A 14,823-nucleotide genomic window follows, 5' to 3' on the forward strand; every position below is an offset into this window, starting at 1 on the left:
AAGTTTTCAGAGTAGCAGCCGTGTTAGTCTGTATCCGCAAAAAGAAGAACAGGAGTACTTGTGGCACCTTAGAGACTAACAAATTTATTAGAGCATAAGCTTTGGATGCATAGTGGGCTGTAGCCCACGAAAGCTTATGCTCTAATAAATTTGTTAGTCTCTAAGGTGCCACAAGTACTCCTGTTCTTTTTGAAAATGCAAAGGTTACTTGACCATGTTAGGCTAGCAGTTACTTTCCAAATAATCCTTTCATAATAAAATTGAAGTGCTTTTGATTGGAGGTGACACTTCATTTCAAGCCAGCAATAAGTCTCTTTATATTTATATAATTAAACTAATATTTCCATATCTTTATGCATGACTAGTGCACCCAGCACTGTAAAATGTAGGTGCCAAGCCTTTTAAAGGTGATACATTTGTCCCCTTTTGGGGTTCTTTAAAGCGTATAAAGGGTTGAAAGGTTTTAATCATTTTTTTAATGAAATAAACTTTTCTGCTGTAGGACTATCAGGAATGTCAAGTCTTGTTTTGCTGGAGAACGCACTGGGAGTCTCCGAGATGTGGATTGAGAGGTTTTGTAGCCTTTAATTAAAAGAGTGAGGTGTAGACTCTTTAATGAAGGCTATTTATTATTATTCATTTACTTATACAACAACAGTGACCAAAGTATGCCAGGCACTTAGTAAAACTTAGGCAGACACCATCCATGCCCTGAACTGGTTATATTGTAATACTACAAGAGGAGAATACAAAGCATATTAAATAAATGGCAAATCCCAGTGGCCTCTGTACCTAGCTATATTTAGCCAACTCCTTTCATGCAGGCATCATGATAGAAATGAGTCTTCAGGAGGGAGTTAAGCCCTGGTTCACCCAGGTACTTAAGTATATGGCTATCTTTAACCCATTAAGTTCAAAGGGACCACTCTGCGTGTGTTAGCACATGCCTAAGGTTAGGTACCTTGCTAAACTGTGGCACTAATGAGCAGAGAGGAGCAGCCCGCAGATAAGCTGAGGAATGGCATTTTATGCGCCGAAGGGGAGCATGTAAGAAAGTGCAGCGATGATTTGGGAAAAGTGGGCAATGTTTTAAAACAAACAAAAGGAAGTATTGCTTCACACAATGCACAGTCAACCTGTGGAACTGCTTGCCAGAGGATGTTGTGAAGGTCAAAACTATAACAGGGTTCGTAAAAGAACTAGATAAATTCCTGGAGGATAGGTCCATCAATGGCTATTAGTAGTGCCCTACCAAATTCATGGCCATGAAAAACGGATCATGGACCATGAAATCTGGTCTTTGGTGTGTTTTTACCCTATACTATTCAGATTTCACGGGGGAGACCGGCATTTCTCAATTTGGGGGCCTGACCCAAAAGGGAGTTGGGTTGCAAGGTTATTTTAGGGGCATCACGGTATTGCCACCCTTACTTCTGTCCTGTCTTCAGAGCTGGGTGGCTGGAGAGCAGTGGCTGTTGGCCAGGTACCTAGCTCTGAAGGCAGCACCCCGCCAGCAGCAGCACAAAAATAAGCGTGGCAATGCCATACCATGCCACCCGTACTGCGCTGCTGTCTACAGAGCTGGGCGGCTGGAGAGCGGCAGCTGCTGACTGAGTGGCCATGCCACCCTTCCTTCTGTGCTGCTGTTGATGGCAGCTCTGCCTTCAGAGCTGGGTTCCCGGCCAGCGGCCACAGTCTCCAGCCAACCAGCTCCGAAGACAGCGCCAACGCCAGCATCAGCGCAGAAGTCAGAGTGGCAATACCGCAACCCTCCCTGCAATAACCTTGCAACACGCCCCCCACACACACACACACACACAATTCCTTTTTGGGTCAGGCTGCCTAAAATTACATTTTTAAAATCCTATGACTGTGAAATTGACTAAAGTGGACCCGAAATTTGGTAGGGCCCTAGCTATTAGCCAGGATGGGCAAGGATGGTGTCCCTAGCCTCTGTTTGCCAGAGGCTGGGAATGGGCAATGGGGGATGGATCACTTGATGATTCCCTGTTTTGTTCATTCCCTCTGGGGCACCTGGCATTGGCCGCTGTCAGAAGACAGGACACTGGGCTAGATGGACCTTTGGTCTGACCCAGTATGGCCGTTCTTACGGTGCCTGGGCGGTGCCTGATCGCGCTTTGCACTGAGGAACTCTGGCCCTGTGCCGGGTGGTCTGGGGCTGGTGGTTGTAGCGCGGCCTCCATGAGCAACTGCTTAAGACGAAAGTCTCTTTCTTTCTTAGTGCGTGGTTTGAAGGCCTTCTCCTAGACACCAGAGACAGGAGTCGTGGGGGTCGCTCTTAGGTATAGACTTGCGGCACATGGCGCAAGCTTTGAAACCCCGGGCTTGCGGCATGACCCGCAGTCCAAGGCTGGTGCTGGAACTAGCTTCCAGACACCTGGATACAATGGTATGTAACTATCTGATAACTATCTAAGAACAACTCTAACTAGAAGACTGAATAGCTAAGGGCTCACTCGTGAGCGAGAGAGAATGTTCCAACGCCGTCTCAGACGGTAAGAAGGAACTGAAGGGGGTTTGGGCCGGCAGGGCTCTATATACACCGCCATAAGGGCGCCACTCTAGGGGGCTCCCCTGGCGTCCCGACGGGAGCTGCTAAGGGGATAAGTTTCCGACCTCCGTGCACGCGACGCGCGCAAGCACTTGAAGAAGAATGGAACATTCCGGCTGCTGCTGCAGCTGGGGAGGGTGGATAAGTGAGGCGGAGCGAAGTATGTGGCTCCTTCAAGGCAAGTCCAAGAAGGTTGAAATGGATGCAGTGGAAAAGGAGGAGGGATTAAAACTGAGGAGTGACATGTTTTCAGCTAACAGTTTCTCCCAGCATTTGAAGTAAAGAGGTGTTGGGATGACAGTGGAACCGGAACAAAGCCTGGTATTAAACAGTCTGACTCAAAATCACTTCTCTCAAGCTGGTTTCCAAATGTCAGAACTAAGGCTACGTTTTAGTCATGGATATTTTTAGTAAAACTCATGGACAGGTAAACAAAAATTCACGGCCCATGACTTGTCCATGACTTTTACTAAAAATACCCGTGACTAAAACTTGGGTAGGGGGCCTCCGCGTGCTGGGGGAGGTGGCCCGGGCCCCCCGCTGGTGCTGGGACGGGGGGGCTGGGGAGTGGGACCCTGCAGGTGCTAGAGTGGCGTGTGGCCTGGGACCCCCACTGATGGGGGGGGGGGGGAGGGGAGACGACCAGGCTGTGGCGCACGGCGCGGGACTCCTGCACGTGCTGGGGGGTGGTGGTGGGGCTGGCAGGGGCTCCCTACCCAGCTCCGTGTCCCTGCAGCTCCTAGGTTGCGGAGGGGCCAGGGGGCTGTGCGCACTGCTCACCCACCACAAACACCGGCTGTGCAGCTCCCATTGGCAGGAACCGCAGCCAGTGGAAGCTGCGGGGGTGGCCTGTGGGCACAGGTAGCATGCGGAGCCCCCTGGCCCCTCCGCCACCTAGGAGCTGCAGGGCCATGCCAGTGGGAGCCGGGGAGCCCCCAACCCCAAGGTAAGCACCCACTCGCACCTTCCAACCCCCTTCCCCTAGCCCTGAGCCCCCATCCCAAACACCCAAACTGCTGCTGCTGGCCCACGGGATGCCTGACCCGGGCAGCCCCTGAGTCAGCACTGGCTGCTGTAGAAGTCACAGTAAGTCACGGACTCACAGCCTTAGTCATAACCCTACCAAGTTCTCAGTTGTCCATAGTCTTCCACGAAAAAATTGAGTAGACAAGACCTGAATTTCTAGTATCGGAGAGGGAGAGAAAACAAACAAACACAGCATCTCGCCCTTTTATTCTGAAGGAACAAAGGAAAAATTCTAACTTTTTCAAGCTGCCTTTGTCCATAATAAAGCATCAGAAAAGTGCAAACTCTAGTTTCCCTCTTTGCAGGCCTGCTTCAACTTCATAGACATTTTATAGGAACACTCAATACACCGGAGCATTTGATGAAATAAAAATCACTAGCAGTGTTCCACTAAAATGATTTCTTCAATCTCTTAGAATTCCCTTTTCTTCCCTGTTGCCCCATGTGCTGTTCAAAAAGTCTCTAGGGTGCTTACTTTATAAGTGTCTATTCTTCCCTAGCTGGACTCCTTTCTTGGGGAATTATTTTGAAAATAACTTTTTAAAAGCAAAGAATTATTAAACAGGTTTATGGAAGGTGACAGGACTTGGCATTCAAGCTACTAATAGGTTTACCCAGCTCAAGGAATTGGCACTAAAACATTTCTTCAGCTTGGGCAATTACATTAAAAATAGCAAAAGGACGTGGTAGCTCTTGAAAAAATATATAAAGCACAGCAGTTGAGCCCAAAAATTAAAGGTAAGAGTTGGTGTCTCAAGTGCAGAGAATATTTAGCGGCATAGAGGATTTCAGTTGGGTTGCTTTTTCTAGCCTCATGGAATCAACAACACCGACAAATTGAAGAAAATGTCTAACACATTTTTTTCAAAGCTAAGTTACATAAATGCCATTTCCTCCAAGTTCAAAGATTGTGGGCATTAAAGTGCAGCTCTGCATCTTCCCGAAGGACTGGCCAGAGCCTCAGTGACTCAACTGCCTTAATTTGGTTCAGAATGAAATCTCTGGATTCTGAGGCTGCCGTTTTTGAAAGAATTGCTTTCTCTCAAAACCCAAAGCTTAATGCTTTACTTCAGCACTGCCGAGCAGTTCATGAAGCAGGTTTTGACATTAATTGTTAAATTTGAATAGTGGGTTGTGTGAGGAGAGGATTGAGTCTATCAGATGCAGGTCAGCCAGCCATTTTCTCCTGTGACTAATGCACATGCGATGTAGTTTTAAGATGTGGTGCTCGTGTATCTGATGAATTCTCCTGCTGGGAACCTTGTTGTAACCTGAATCTAAAATGCTTCCATATAGGATCAAATAATGCAACCATAGTTTAGAATCCTGATGGGTTTTCCTTTGGCTGCACAATAAAACAGAAATGGTGACCATATTCTTGAATGTAGAGTGTATCTCTGCCCTCTGTAATTTAGCAATATATTGCATTTTTATTTGTTACTTACACTGTTCTTCCAAGGGGAGTGCATGGTGAGGTTTTTCTATCACACTGATTGGAAATATTGTCCTGTACAATCCAACAGTGACTTTCCAGTTGTTATATCCACTAACAAAACCCCGCTATGGTGCTTGATCGAATGGTGCTAGTGGAAGAGGCAGGTGGGTCAGTTATGGCTAAGGTAGTGAGGAGGTGATTTCATTTCCCTTTTTGACCTGTTTATAAAGCTCTGCACTGCTCTATGTAGAAACATTGTTTGTAGCATATCATCAAGCTACATATACCAGAAAGGCATTTCCAGTTCCTACAACCATGTGACAGGTGAAGTTCAGATTGGAGTTTCTGCCCCTCCTACGTTAGTAGTACGCTGTTGTGGTTGGACATCTCATTTGTTCTGTTCAGCTTTTTATACCGTCACCATGGTACCTGAGTGTGATTACTTCCAAATCTTTCAAGAGTGTAACCACTTTCGAGATATTGGCAGTGTTTTAAAATGTGATTTTAACATTGAAAACTGTCTGTGTAAAATGGCACTGGGGATTCCGTTTTTGTGTAATTTCCACAGCAAATGCACTCTGGTTTTTGGATTTCTAGCCCTTCAATCTCAGCCGGGGATTTGAAAATCAAGCTAGGTTTTTCTATCGCAACTTTATTCATCAATGATAAACTTTCCATATGGCAAACTAGATTCTTGGATACACACGTATAACCCCATTGCTGGCAGTAGGTTTGCACTGGTGTAACTCAGTAAACAATTCTGTTAATGCACAAAAAGTAATAGAACAGTTTACAGAATATTTGATAAGTTAGAGGTTGGCAGAGCCTAGTGAAATTTCACCTTAGAGTACTTAAGGAACTAGCTGAAGCAATCTCAGAACTGTTAGTGATTATCTTTGAGAACACAGGCAGGACGGGTGAGGTCCCAGAGGACTGAAGAAGGGCAAACACAGCACCTATCTTTAAAAAGTGGAACAAAGAGGACCCAGGGAATTATAGACCAGTCAGCCTAACTTCAGTACCTGGGGAGCTCCCCAGAAGCAGCAACATCCCCCTCGCTCAGCAGCTATGTCGGGGCGTAGCCAGGCAGCTCTGCCTGCAGGCACCGCCTCTGCAGCTCCCATTGGCCGCAGTTCCCGGCCAATGGGAGCTGCAAAGCCAGCGCTCTGGGCGGAGGCAGTGTGCAGAGCTGCCTGGCCACGCCTCTGCCTACCAGCTGCTTCCGGGGAGCCCCCAGGTAAGCGCTGCCCCACCCCAGCCTGTGACCCAACCCCCTGCTCCCTCCTACACCCAAACTCTGCGGGGGGGTGGGAGGGTGTAGTGGCCCAAGACTGTCCTAGGAGCAGCCAGTGCGATTGGTGCACGGGCTGCCTGAGCTGCCCCTGAGCCAGGCGCACTGAGCACTGCAGAAATCACAGAGGTCACGGAAAATCACAGAATCCGTGACCTCCGTGACAAACTCGCAGGCTTACTCATAAGCAAACTATTGAACAGGTTTATGGAAGGTGACAGGATTTGGCATTCAAGCTACTGATAGTTTTACCCAGCTCAAGGAATCGGCACTAAAACATTTCTTCAGCTCAGGCAATCACATTAAAAATAGCAAAAGGACATGGTAGCTCTTGAAAAAATATATAAAGCACAGCAGTTGAGTCCAAATGAAGTTACTATAAGGTGGTTGCGCAACTGGTTGAAAAACGATACTGACTTGGATAATTGAGTAGAGAGTATATAAATTGGCTGGTGAACAGGTTTAGGTTTGAAATTAGATGAAGGTTTCTAACCACCAGAGGAGTGAAGTTCTGGAACAGCCTTCCAGGGGAGCAGTGTGGGGCAAAAAACCTAAGTGGCTTTCAGACTGAGCTTGCTTGATAAGTTTATGGAGGGGATGATATGATGAGACTACCTACAATAGCACGTAGCTGATATGTGACTGTTAGTAGTCAGTATCCCCCAATGACCAGTGATGGGACACTACATGGGGAGGACTCTGAGTTACTACAGTGAATTCTTTCCCAGGTGTCTGGCTTCTGGGTCTTGCCCACATACTCAGGGTCTAACTGATCACCATATTTGGGGACAGGAAGGAATTTCCCCGCAGATCAGATTGGCAGAGACGCTGGGGGGTTTTCGCCTTCCTATTCAGCATGAGGCCTGGGTCACTTGCAGGTTTAAACTAGCATCAATGGTGAATTCTCTGTAACTTGAAGTCTTTAAACAATGATTTGAGGACATCAGTAGCTTAGCAGAGGTTAGGAGTCTATCACAGGAGCGGGTGGGTGAGGTTTTGTGGCCTGCAATGTGCAGCAGGTCAGACTAGATGATCACGATGGTCCCTTCTGGCCTTAAAGTCAATGAGCACGCTTATAAAATGTTCGTGTGACACCAAGCTGGGTGGGGTAGCTGGCACTTTGGAGACCAGAATTGGAAATCAAAAGGACCTTCGCAAATAAAAGAATTGGTCTGAAACCAACAAGATGAAATTCAATAAGGACGAGTGCAAAGTGCTACGCTCGGGAAGAAAAAAATCAAATGCATTACAAAATGAGGAATAATTGGCTAGGTGATAGTACTGCTGACAAGGATCTGGAGGGTGATAGGGGATCATAAATTGAATATGAGCCAACAATGCGATGCACCTGAGAAAAAGGTTTATATCATTCTGGGGTGTATTAACAGGAGTGTCGTATTAGAGACTCAAGGTGAGTGAGATAATATCTTTTATTGGACCAGCTTCTGTTGGTGAGAGAGACCAGCTTTCAAGCTTATACAGAACTCTTTCAGGTCTGGGGAGTGTGGTATGTAAGATGCAGGAGGTAATTGTCCTGCTGTACTTGGCACTTACGAGGCCTCAGCTGAAGTTCTGTGTCCAGTCCTGGGCAGCAGACTTTAGGAAAGATGTGGACAGATTGCAGAGAGTCCAGAGGAGAGCAACAGAAATGATAAAAGGTTTAGAAAACCTAGCCATTAAAAAAATGGACATGTTTAGTCTTGAGACAAGAAGACGGAGGGGAACCTGCTAACAGTCTTCAAATCAGTTAAGGGCTATTATAAAGAGGATGGTGATCAATAGTTCTCCATGTCCAGCGAGGATAGGACAAGTAGTAATGGCCTTAATTGGCAGCAATGGAGATTTAGGTTAGATATTAGGAAAAACTTTCCAACTCTAAGGGTGGCTAAACTCTGGAACAGGCTTCCAAGGCAGGCTGTGGAATCCCCATCACGGGAGGTGTCTAAGAACAGGTTGGACAGACACCTGTCAGGGATGGTCTAGGTTTACTTGGTTCTGCCTCAGTGCAGGGGGCTGGACTAGATGGCCTCTCCAGGTCCCTTCCAGCCCTACATTTCTATGACTACAACTCCCATTTCTGCAGCTGTGTCAGCTTTACAGAGCACACAGGATTAAAAAGCAGTTAAACATAAGCTTTGCCTACATACAAACTTGCCCTGGTTGAACTGTACCATTTTAATTAAACTGGTACTCATGCCTCTGGGGACACTCTTAGTTTGGTTTAAGAGTGGCTTATTTTGTTTTATCTTAAACTTGATTCCTAATTGACTTGAGCCCCGCTGAAAGAAGCTTGGTGTGACAGGTTCCCCCTGGGGTGCCACTGAGCTCACCTGTTCCATCAGTCTGGGTTCCCTTACACTGTCCTGCTGAGCCAGGCCTCAACCCTCTTCCAGCACACACAGGTAGGGACACCCCCAGCTGCAGAAAGACACAGACACTGAGATCAGCTCTGCCTGGGAAGCCTTCAGCTTGGGGATTGCCCAGCACTCAAGTGCACACCCTTCAGGGGCGCAAACCCCAAATTGTGTTGTCTTGCGCCGCACAGAGAACTGTACAGCGTAAGCTCATGAAATCCGCCCCCTCCCTCAGTGTGGAGGAAGATCAGCACAGCTTTCCACCCCCTAGTTATGAATTCCACAAACTACTTTTAGAGAAAACAAAAACAAGTCTAACAACTACAAAAGATAGATTGTAAGTGATTATAAAGGTTAGCAAACAGATCAAAGCAGATTACGTAGCAAATGAAACAAACACCCAAACCAAACTTAATACTGAAGAAACTGGTTACAAGTAGTAATTTCTCATCCTAATGTTGTTTTAGGCAGATTGCAGAGGTTCTTGAAGGCAAGCTGCTCTTATTTGCAGCTTAAAACTCAAGGTATTTCTTTCACAGGCCAGATCCCTTCCCAGCCTGGGCTCAGTCCTTCTCCCCTCGTTTGTCTTTGTTTCTTAGATGTTCACCGCAGTCATTCTGGGTGGGGATTCAGTGAAGAACCCTGATTATGTCCCTCCTCTGTCTTAAATAGATTTTACATATGGCGGGAATCCTTTGTTTTCCAGTGTGGCACCCTCCCCACCCCCAGTGGAAAAATACTGGTATTCTATCATGGAGTCCAGTACCAGGTGACTTAATCACATGACCCTGCAGTGTCAAAGCAGCCATGAATCAGAGGTTGTTTGTAGCATCTCAGGACAGCTTCTCAGGAAGATGGGAGATTGGCATCTTCAAACCACTAGCGTAGCTAGTGGGGTGCAGGGGAAGCAGCCACTTCCCCCGCCTTTCCAAAAGCAGCCGGAGGAGCGAGGGGGGACGCAGGCTGGTGGCCCGGCAGCCGCGGCTGGGCCGGAGGAGCGAGGCGGGGCCCAGGCTGGCAGCCCAGCAGTCGTGGCCAGGCCGGAGGAGTGAGGGGGGACGCAGGCTGGCGGCCCGCAGCGCGGCCCGGCAGTCACGGCCGGCCCGGAGGAGCAAGGGGTGGCGGGGGGTCCAGGCCGGTGGCCCGCAGCGCGGCCCGGCAGCCACGGCCAGGCCAGAGGAGCGAGGGGGGGGGGCCCAGGCTGGCGGCCTGCCGCCATGGGGAGGCGGTGGGCGCGGCCGGAGGAGCGAGAGGGAGGGGCCACAGGGATGGCACGGCAGGGCCGGAGGAGCCATGGAGGGGGAGGGTCAGTGCGCCCGGAGGAGGAGCCAAGGGGCGTGGCCAGAGGAGGAACCAAGGGGGGCGCCTTTTTTATCTTTGCTCCCCCTCCTCTTAAAAGCTGGCTATGCCGCTGCTTCAAACCCCTATTGTTGTCCCTAATGGTTCGTTGACTTGTCCCCAGCTAGCTAGCCAGACTGATTGCATTCTGTCTGGTGGGCGTTCCCCAGGTGCAAACACTTTTGTAGTACAGATGTACAGTCGATATTCCTAACCTTAGACACAAAAATTATACAAATGGGTTAATCATATTCAGTACATCATAACCTTTCCAATGATATCTCTCATGCCTTAGCTTGCACAAAATATATCATAGTTATGCTATAATCGTATTATAACAATATTTCTGTGAAGAATATGGGGAATAGTATCATACCTGGTTTAATCCAAACAAATGTGTCCACACATCCTCTTACAACAGTTTAACATAATCGGCTTAAAAATCACAACTTCTGTTAGAAATTGCGGTAACACTGCCTGTAGACTAGCCCATAGTGACAGCTCGGACTGTGAACAATGGCATGGTCTGTGGAGGTGTGAGTGACAGCATCAAAACGTAGCTGTTTCTGGCGGCAGAGGGAGGCGAGTTGTAGGAGTGGGGGAATAAAAGGGGTGTTTGAATTGTGAGAGTCACTAATGATGGCAGGGCTTTCTTCAAGAGCAAGGCTTTGCTGTGTTTCCTAAAGATGGTCAGAGTCTGGAGTCACCTGATCTGAAGTTAGACCACAGTCGTCAAAATGTGGGTGTCCTGTAAAGACTAGAGCTGGCACAATGCTGTCAGCAATTAGTGGCATATGGGTCCTAATTGCTCTAGCCTTCAGGGTTCGGAATTCCCACTAAGGAGTTACAAACATGTTTGGCCGAAGAGACCCATGAGCATTTGATGATCAGCCTGTGCTAATTGGCTGTCGTAGCTTTGTCTACAGTGAGAAGGATGGGGAATATTTTCCTAGTTGGTAGCACCAGTGCAACTGCATGGTGAGAGAATCTCTGAAAATGTGTCTAGGAAATGCAGCCTTCGTGTTATTTTGGCTTCTTCATTCGTCTTTACCCTGGGGTGTCGAGTGGCTGGACATATTCACTTCTCGGAGAGTTCGATTCCCCTCAAGATACAAGTTAGTGGGGATGAATTCTGACTTATTTTTTATGGCAAACTGGCAACTGATGTTTTTCTGTAAATTTTAAACGGAACCGTTTTCTTGCTTAAATGAAAACTGCACAGAAATATAAAATATACTCTAACCACAACATCGAATTACAAAGAGTAAGTTGCTAAAATCGAATATTATTTATTTGTATTACCATGGCACTGAGGAGCCCTAGCCATGGAGCACAAGAAAGCAATGAGATGATATTGGTCAGCATCATAGGCACTGGCTGGAGTTTGCGTGCTTTAAATATAATAAACGATCACAAAGAAAAGTAGTTGTTTAAGTGATGACAGCATGGTCAGTACTGTGAAAGACATGGTTCATGCTTTAAATAGCTTACAGTCTGTCACGTACTCACAGATCGTGCCCACTCTTGGCCCCGTGCGGTCCGTGGGGAGGGTGCCCCTTTCAGTGAGACATCCCCCACTTTGTCACACAGTCTACCCAGGCAAAAATTGAACACTGAAACACCCTGGGAGACTTGGGGTGAAGTGCTTACTTAGGGGGATGGCGGCTGGCATTTTCTGGACAGGGTTTGGGGTTTGTGAGCCTTGCGCTAGCATTGAATTTTGTCCAGAGATATGACTGGAGAGTGCAGGCACTCTTGGGCCAGTGAGCTGAGAAGGAAACTTCAGGGACAGGGGAGCAAAATCTGCAAGACGTAAGGATGAGCGTAGGAAGCTAAAGAAGAGATATAGGGGGTAATAAGAAACAAGAACGAAGATGCAGAGCTTTGAAGGTGAGGATAAGAAGCTTGAACTTAATAGGGAACGAGGTATGTTAGGACACAGGAAATGTCCCTCTTCATTGGGAATGCATGAGAAATTCAAAGATTTCCTATTCATTTTTTTGTTTTAACAGTTGTCTCACTACTGCAAAATTAACCTGTATCATTTAATAGCAGTTGAACAACAGCTAAATTAACCCACATTTAAAATAGAACTTACTTTAGCCATCAACTTTGAGTCAGTCTTATTCCCCAGGCATTCCAATGGTGAAATGCATTTTCCTTGTCTTAACCTACTTCCCAACCAGCAGTCCTTCTGATGGAGTATCAGCAAAAAGTCAATTGCCAATTGAAGGACAACAGTTAGCTGGAGCTACTGACATATTTCTGAAACTGGTCATTCATATTTCAAAATATATTCTTAGGCAGTACATTTCAGCATTTGTTGGTAGAGAATGCTAAAGTTGAGGTTACAAAAGTGTTTCTGTTTCAGTACAGCCTTGTCTGTCCAAAGCTCAGTTATCTAAACTCCCTGTTTTCTGAAATGGGGTCACATTCCCAAACGTCAGTTAATTACACTGAAGTTTCCCACTATTCTCCGATCTTATTCAGCATGTCCCTCCTGACATTTGGATAATTGCGATTGTGCTGCTTGTATATTTAGCAGTCTAAGGTGCTATAGCTAATTGCTGCATCTGATCTTTTACATCTTCAGGGCAAAAAAACGTGCCTCACTTTTGCCTGTTTCTGCAAGATTCATGAGACTAAAACCCTTGACGTTTCCCTGTGTTGGACAGTGGCAGTGCTAGGGCTGAAGGGCTGGGTTCAGGAATGACTCTGGGGTCGTCTGCACTAGAGATGTTTACACGCACCAGCATAAAATGAGGCTCTTGTCCGTGAGACGTACCCTGGCGTAAGCCCTGTGTGACCTTAGCGCCGGGCATCTCTGGTGAGGGTTTGTGCTGGGGTAGCTACAGTGGTGCAAAAATCCCTAATGAACACAAGCCATAAGGTCCCCATCCTGCAACTGAGCCCCTACTGACTTCAGTGTCTGGGCATTGGGATCTGATTATAGGATCTGGGCCTTAGAGCCGCAGTTCCTGATTTACCAGAGCCCAGACCAGGTAGCAGCAATGATGTGTTCGGAGATGGGGAGTAGAGGTGCCTACACAGTACTCTCCTATGGGGAGATTCGGACGCCACTTGCCTCTTCTGTGTTCATGGAATCATTCCATCGGACAGTGCATCCTCTTGCTTAGCAATGGGATTGTTCCCTGCATGTCCTTCTCTAGTGTTGTGTCCAGGTGCTTTTACATTTAAAAAATGTGCAATGCTGTGAAAAGCCTTTGAAGAGCTCTGCATGGCTGGTGTGGTTTGCCAGCTGTCTTCTGGCTTTATAATATTCACCTCCCTGTAGTAGCAAGGTACCACAATCTTCCATAATGCCATGCTCAGCAGCTGATGCTGTTCGAACCATCACACACAGGAGCACTCATGCTGATTTCTTTTTCCACCTCTTAAAAGAAAAATCCCAAATGTCCTTGGTAATTAGAGAAATTAGTCAGGACAATTCTGAAAAGCCCTTGAAAGCCCGTACGTGGGGCAATGTTTGCAGCTTGATAAATTTCCCCTGGTTTTAAAGACATGGGCTCGATGGCAAGGTTTTTAATTAGCCCCAGCGAGGCTAATGTTAAATGTGTCACAACTGGTGATAAACCCCTGTACAGGAGTGGGGTGGAAGCGAGCAGAGACAGGAACCCTGCAGAAACAGAGTGTATTATGGATTGTTTGGTTTTCATTGTGTATAAGCTACATTGGCCTTTCCTGGCTTTGTTTGGATACAGGTGAGGAAGAAGGTTGCTTTAAATGTGTAATCCCTCTACAAAATGAATACTCTGAAGGGTTAAAAGTCTGACCCAGGGTTGGGGGCCTGCTGGTTATCTGAGCCAGTTGATTCATTGTACATCCTGAGTAAATTGATGAACAAGTGCATTTTGCAAACAATCCCTATAACGTTTTTTCTTTCTGCTTTCAGTTTAAACGCACACTTTATAAATCCCCAAAGCAGGTCACCAGGGACAGCAGAAATCCAGGGGCCTTGAAAATTCAGTGGGCCTGTGGTCTTTTTCTGTAGCTATTTTCCTTGTGCTGTGCAGCACTTAAGCTTTCCATTTAAGTGAAGAAAACATTTGCTCACTTCTAGTTGTTGCATTGAATTTCTCCTTGGTCTGCACTGCCCTTCTGTTTCCTCTGCAGTCAGGCAGAATCACTGCAGCACCAACAGAGCTGTAAACTACCCTGTTTCTACTGGGGAGCATTAAGTTCAAAGCATATGCTGAGCACTGAAATGTGTTACAACTAAACTGGTTCATCCAAAACAAACTTAATTACTGAGGCCTTGTATACACTAGAAAAGCTATACCAGAAAACCCGCCTGGTGGAGATGCAGCTTATACGGGGTGCAAAAGAATTCTTTTGTTGGTAGAACGTATGCCATTTCCCGAATGAAATAAGCCATACCGGCAAAAGGGCTTCTTTTGGTGGTGTAACTGCATGTACACTAGAGCTTTTGCCAGCATAGCTGTTGGTTAGCAGGTTTTTTGTTTTGTTTTTTCACGCTCCTAACTGCTGTAGCTATGGGGGCAAAACATTTAAACATAGACCAAACCAGAATCTCCACACAGATTACAATGACAATACTTGTGAATATCTTTAAAGTACACTCATGTGTCTTGGATTGATACATTCCTATAGAAATAGTCAGGTCAGGTATAGAGAGTAGTACTCATGAGTCCTGAGAAATGTCATCTGCTCCTTTAATTGTGTTCTAGAGGCAAACCTGCCTGCACAACTCAGGTACAAAGCAGGGCTCCAATTTGAAGCAGATTTCTGTTGCCCCCTTGGTTTGATTGGTTGGATGCACTCCCCT

At 46.7% G+C, this 14,823-nt stretch overlaps 1 protein-coding gene across 7 annotated transcripts in view; it reads left to right on the top strand.

The window, feature by feature from the left end:
- LCOR (ligand dependent nuclear receptor corepressor) overlaps window positions 1-14,823 on the top strand; it is a 129,176-nt gene that overhangs the window by 99,700 nt on the left and 14,653 nt on the right. The window lies entirely within an intron of this gene.

Source organism: Malaclemys terrapin, chromosome 7, assembly GCF_027887155.1.
Source record: "Malaclemys terrapin pileata isolate rMalTer1 chromosome 7, rMalTer1.hap1, whole genome shotgun sequence".
NCBI classification, from domain to species: domain Eukaryota; kingdom Metazoa; phylum Chordata; order Testudines; family Emydidae; genus Malaclemys; species Malaclemys terrapin.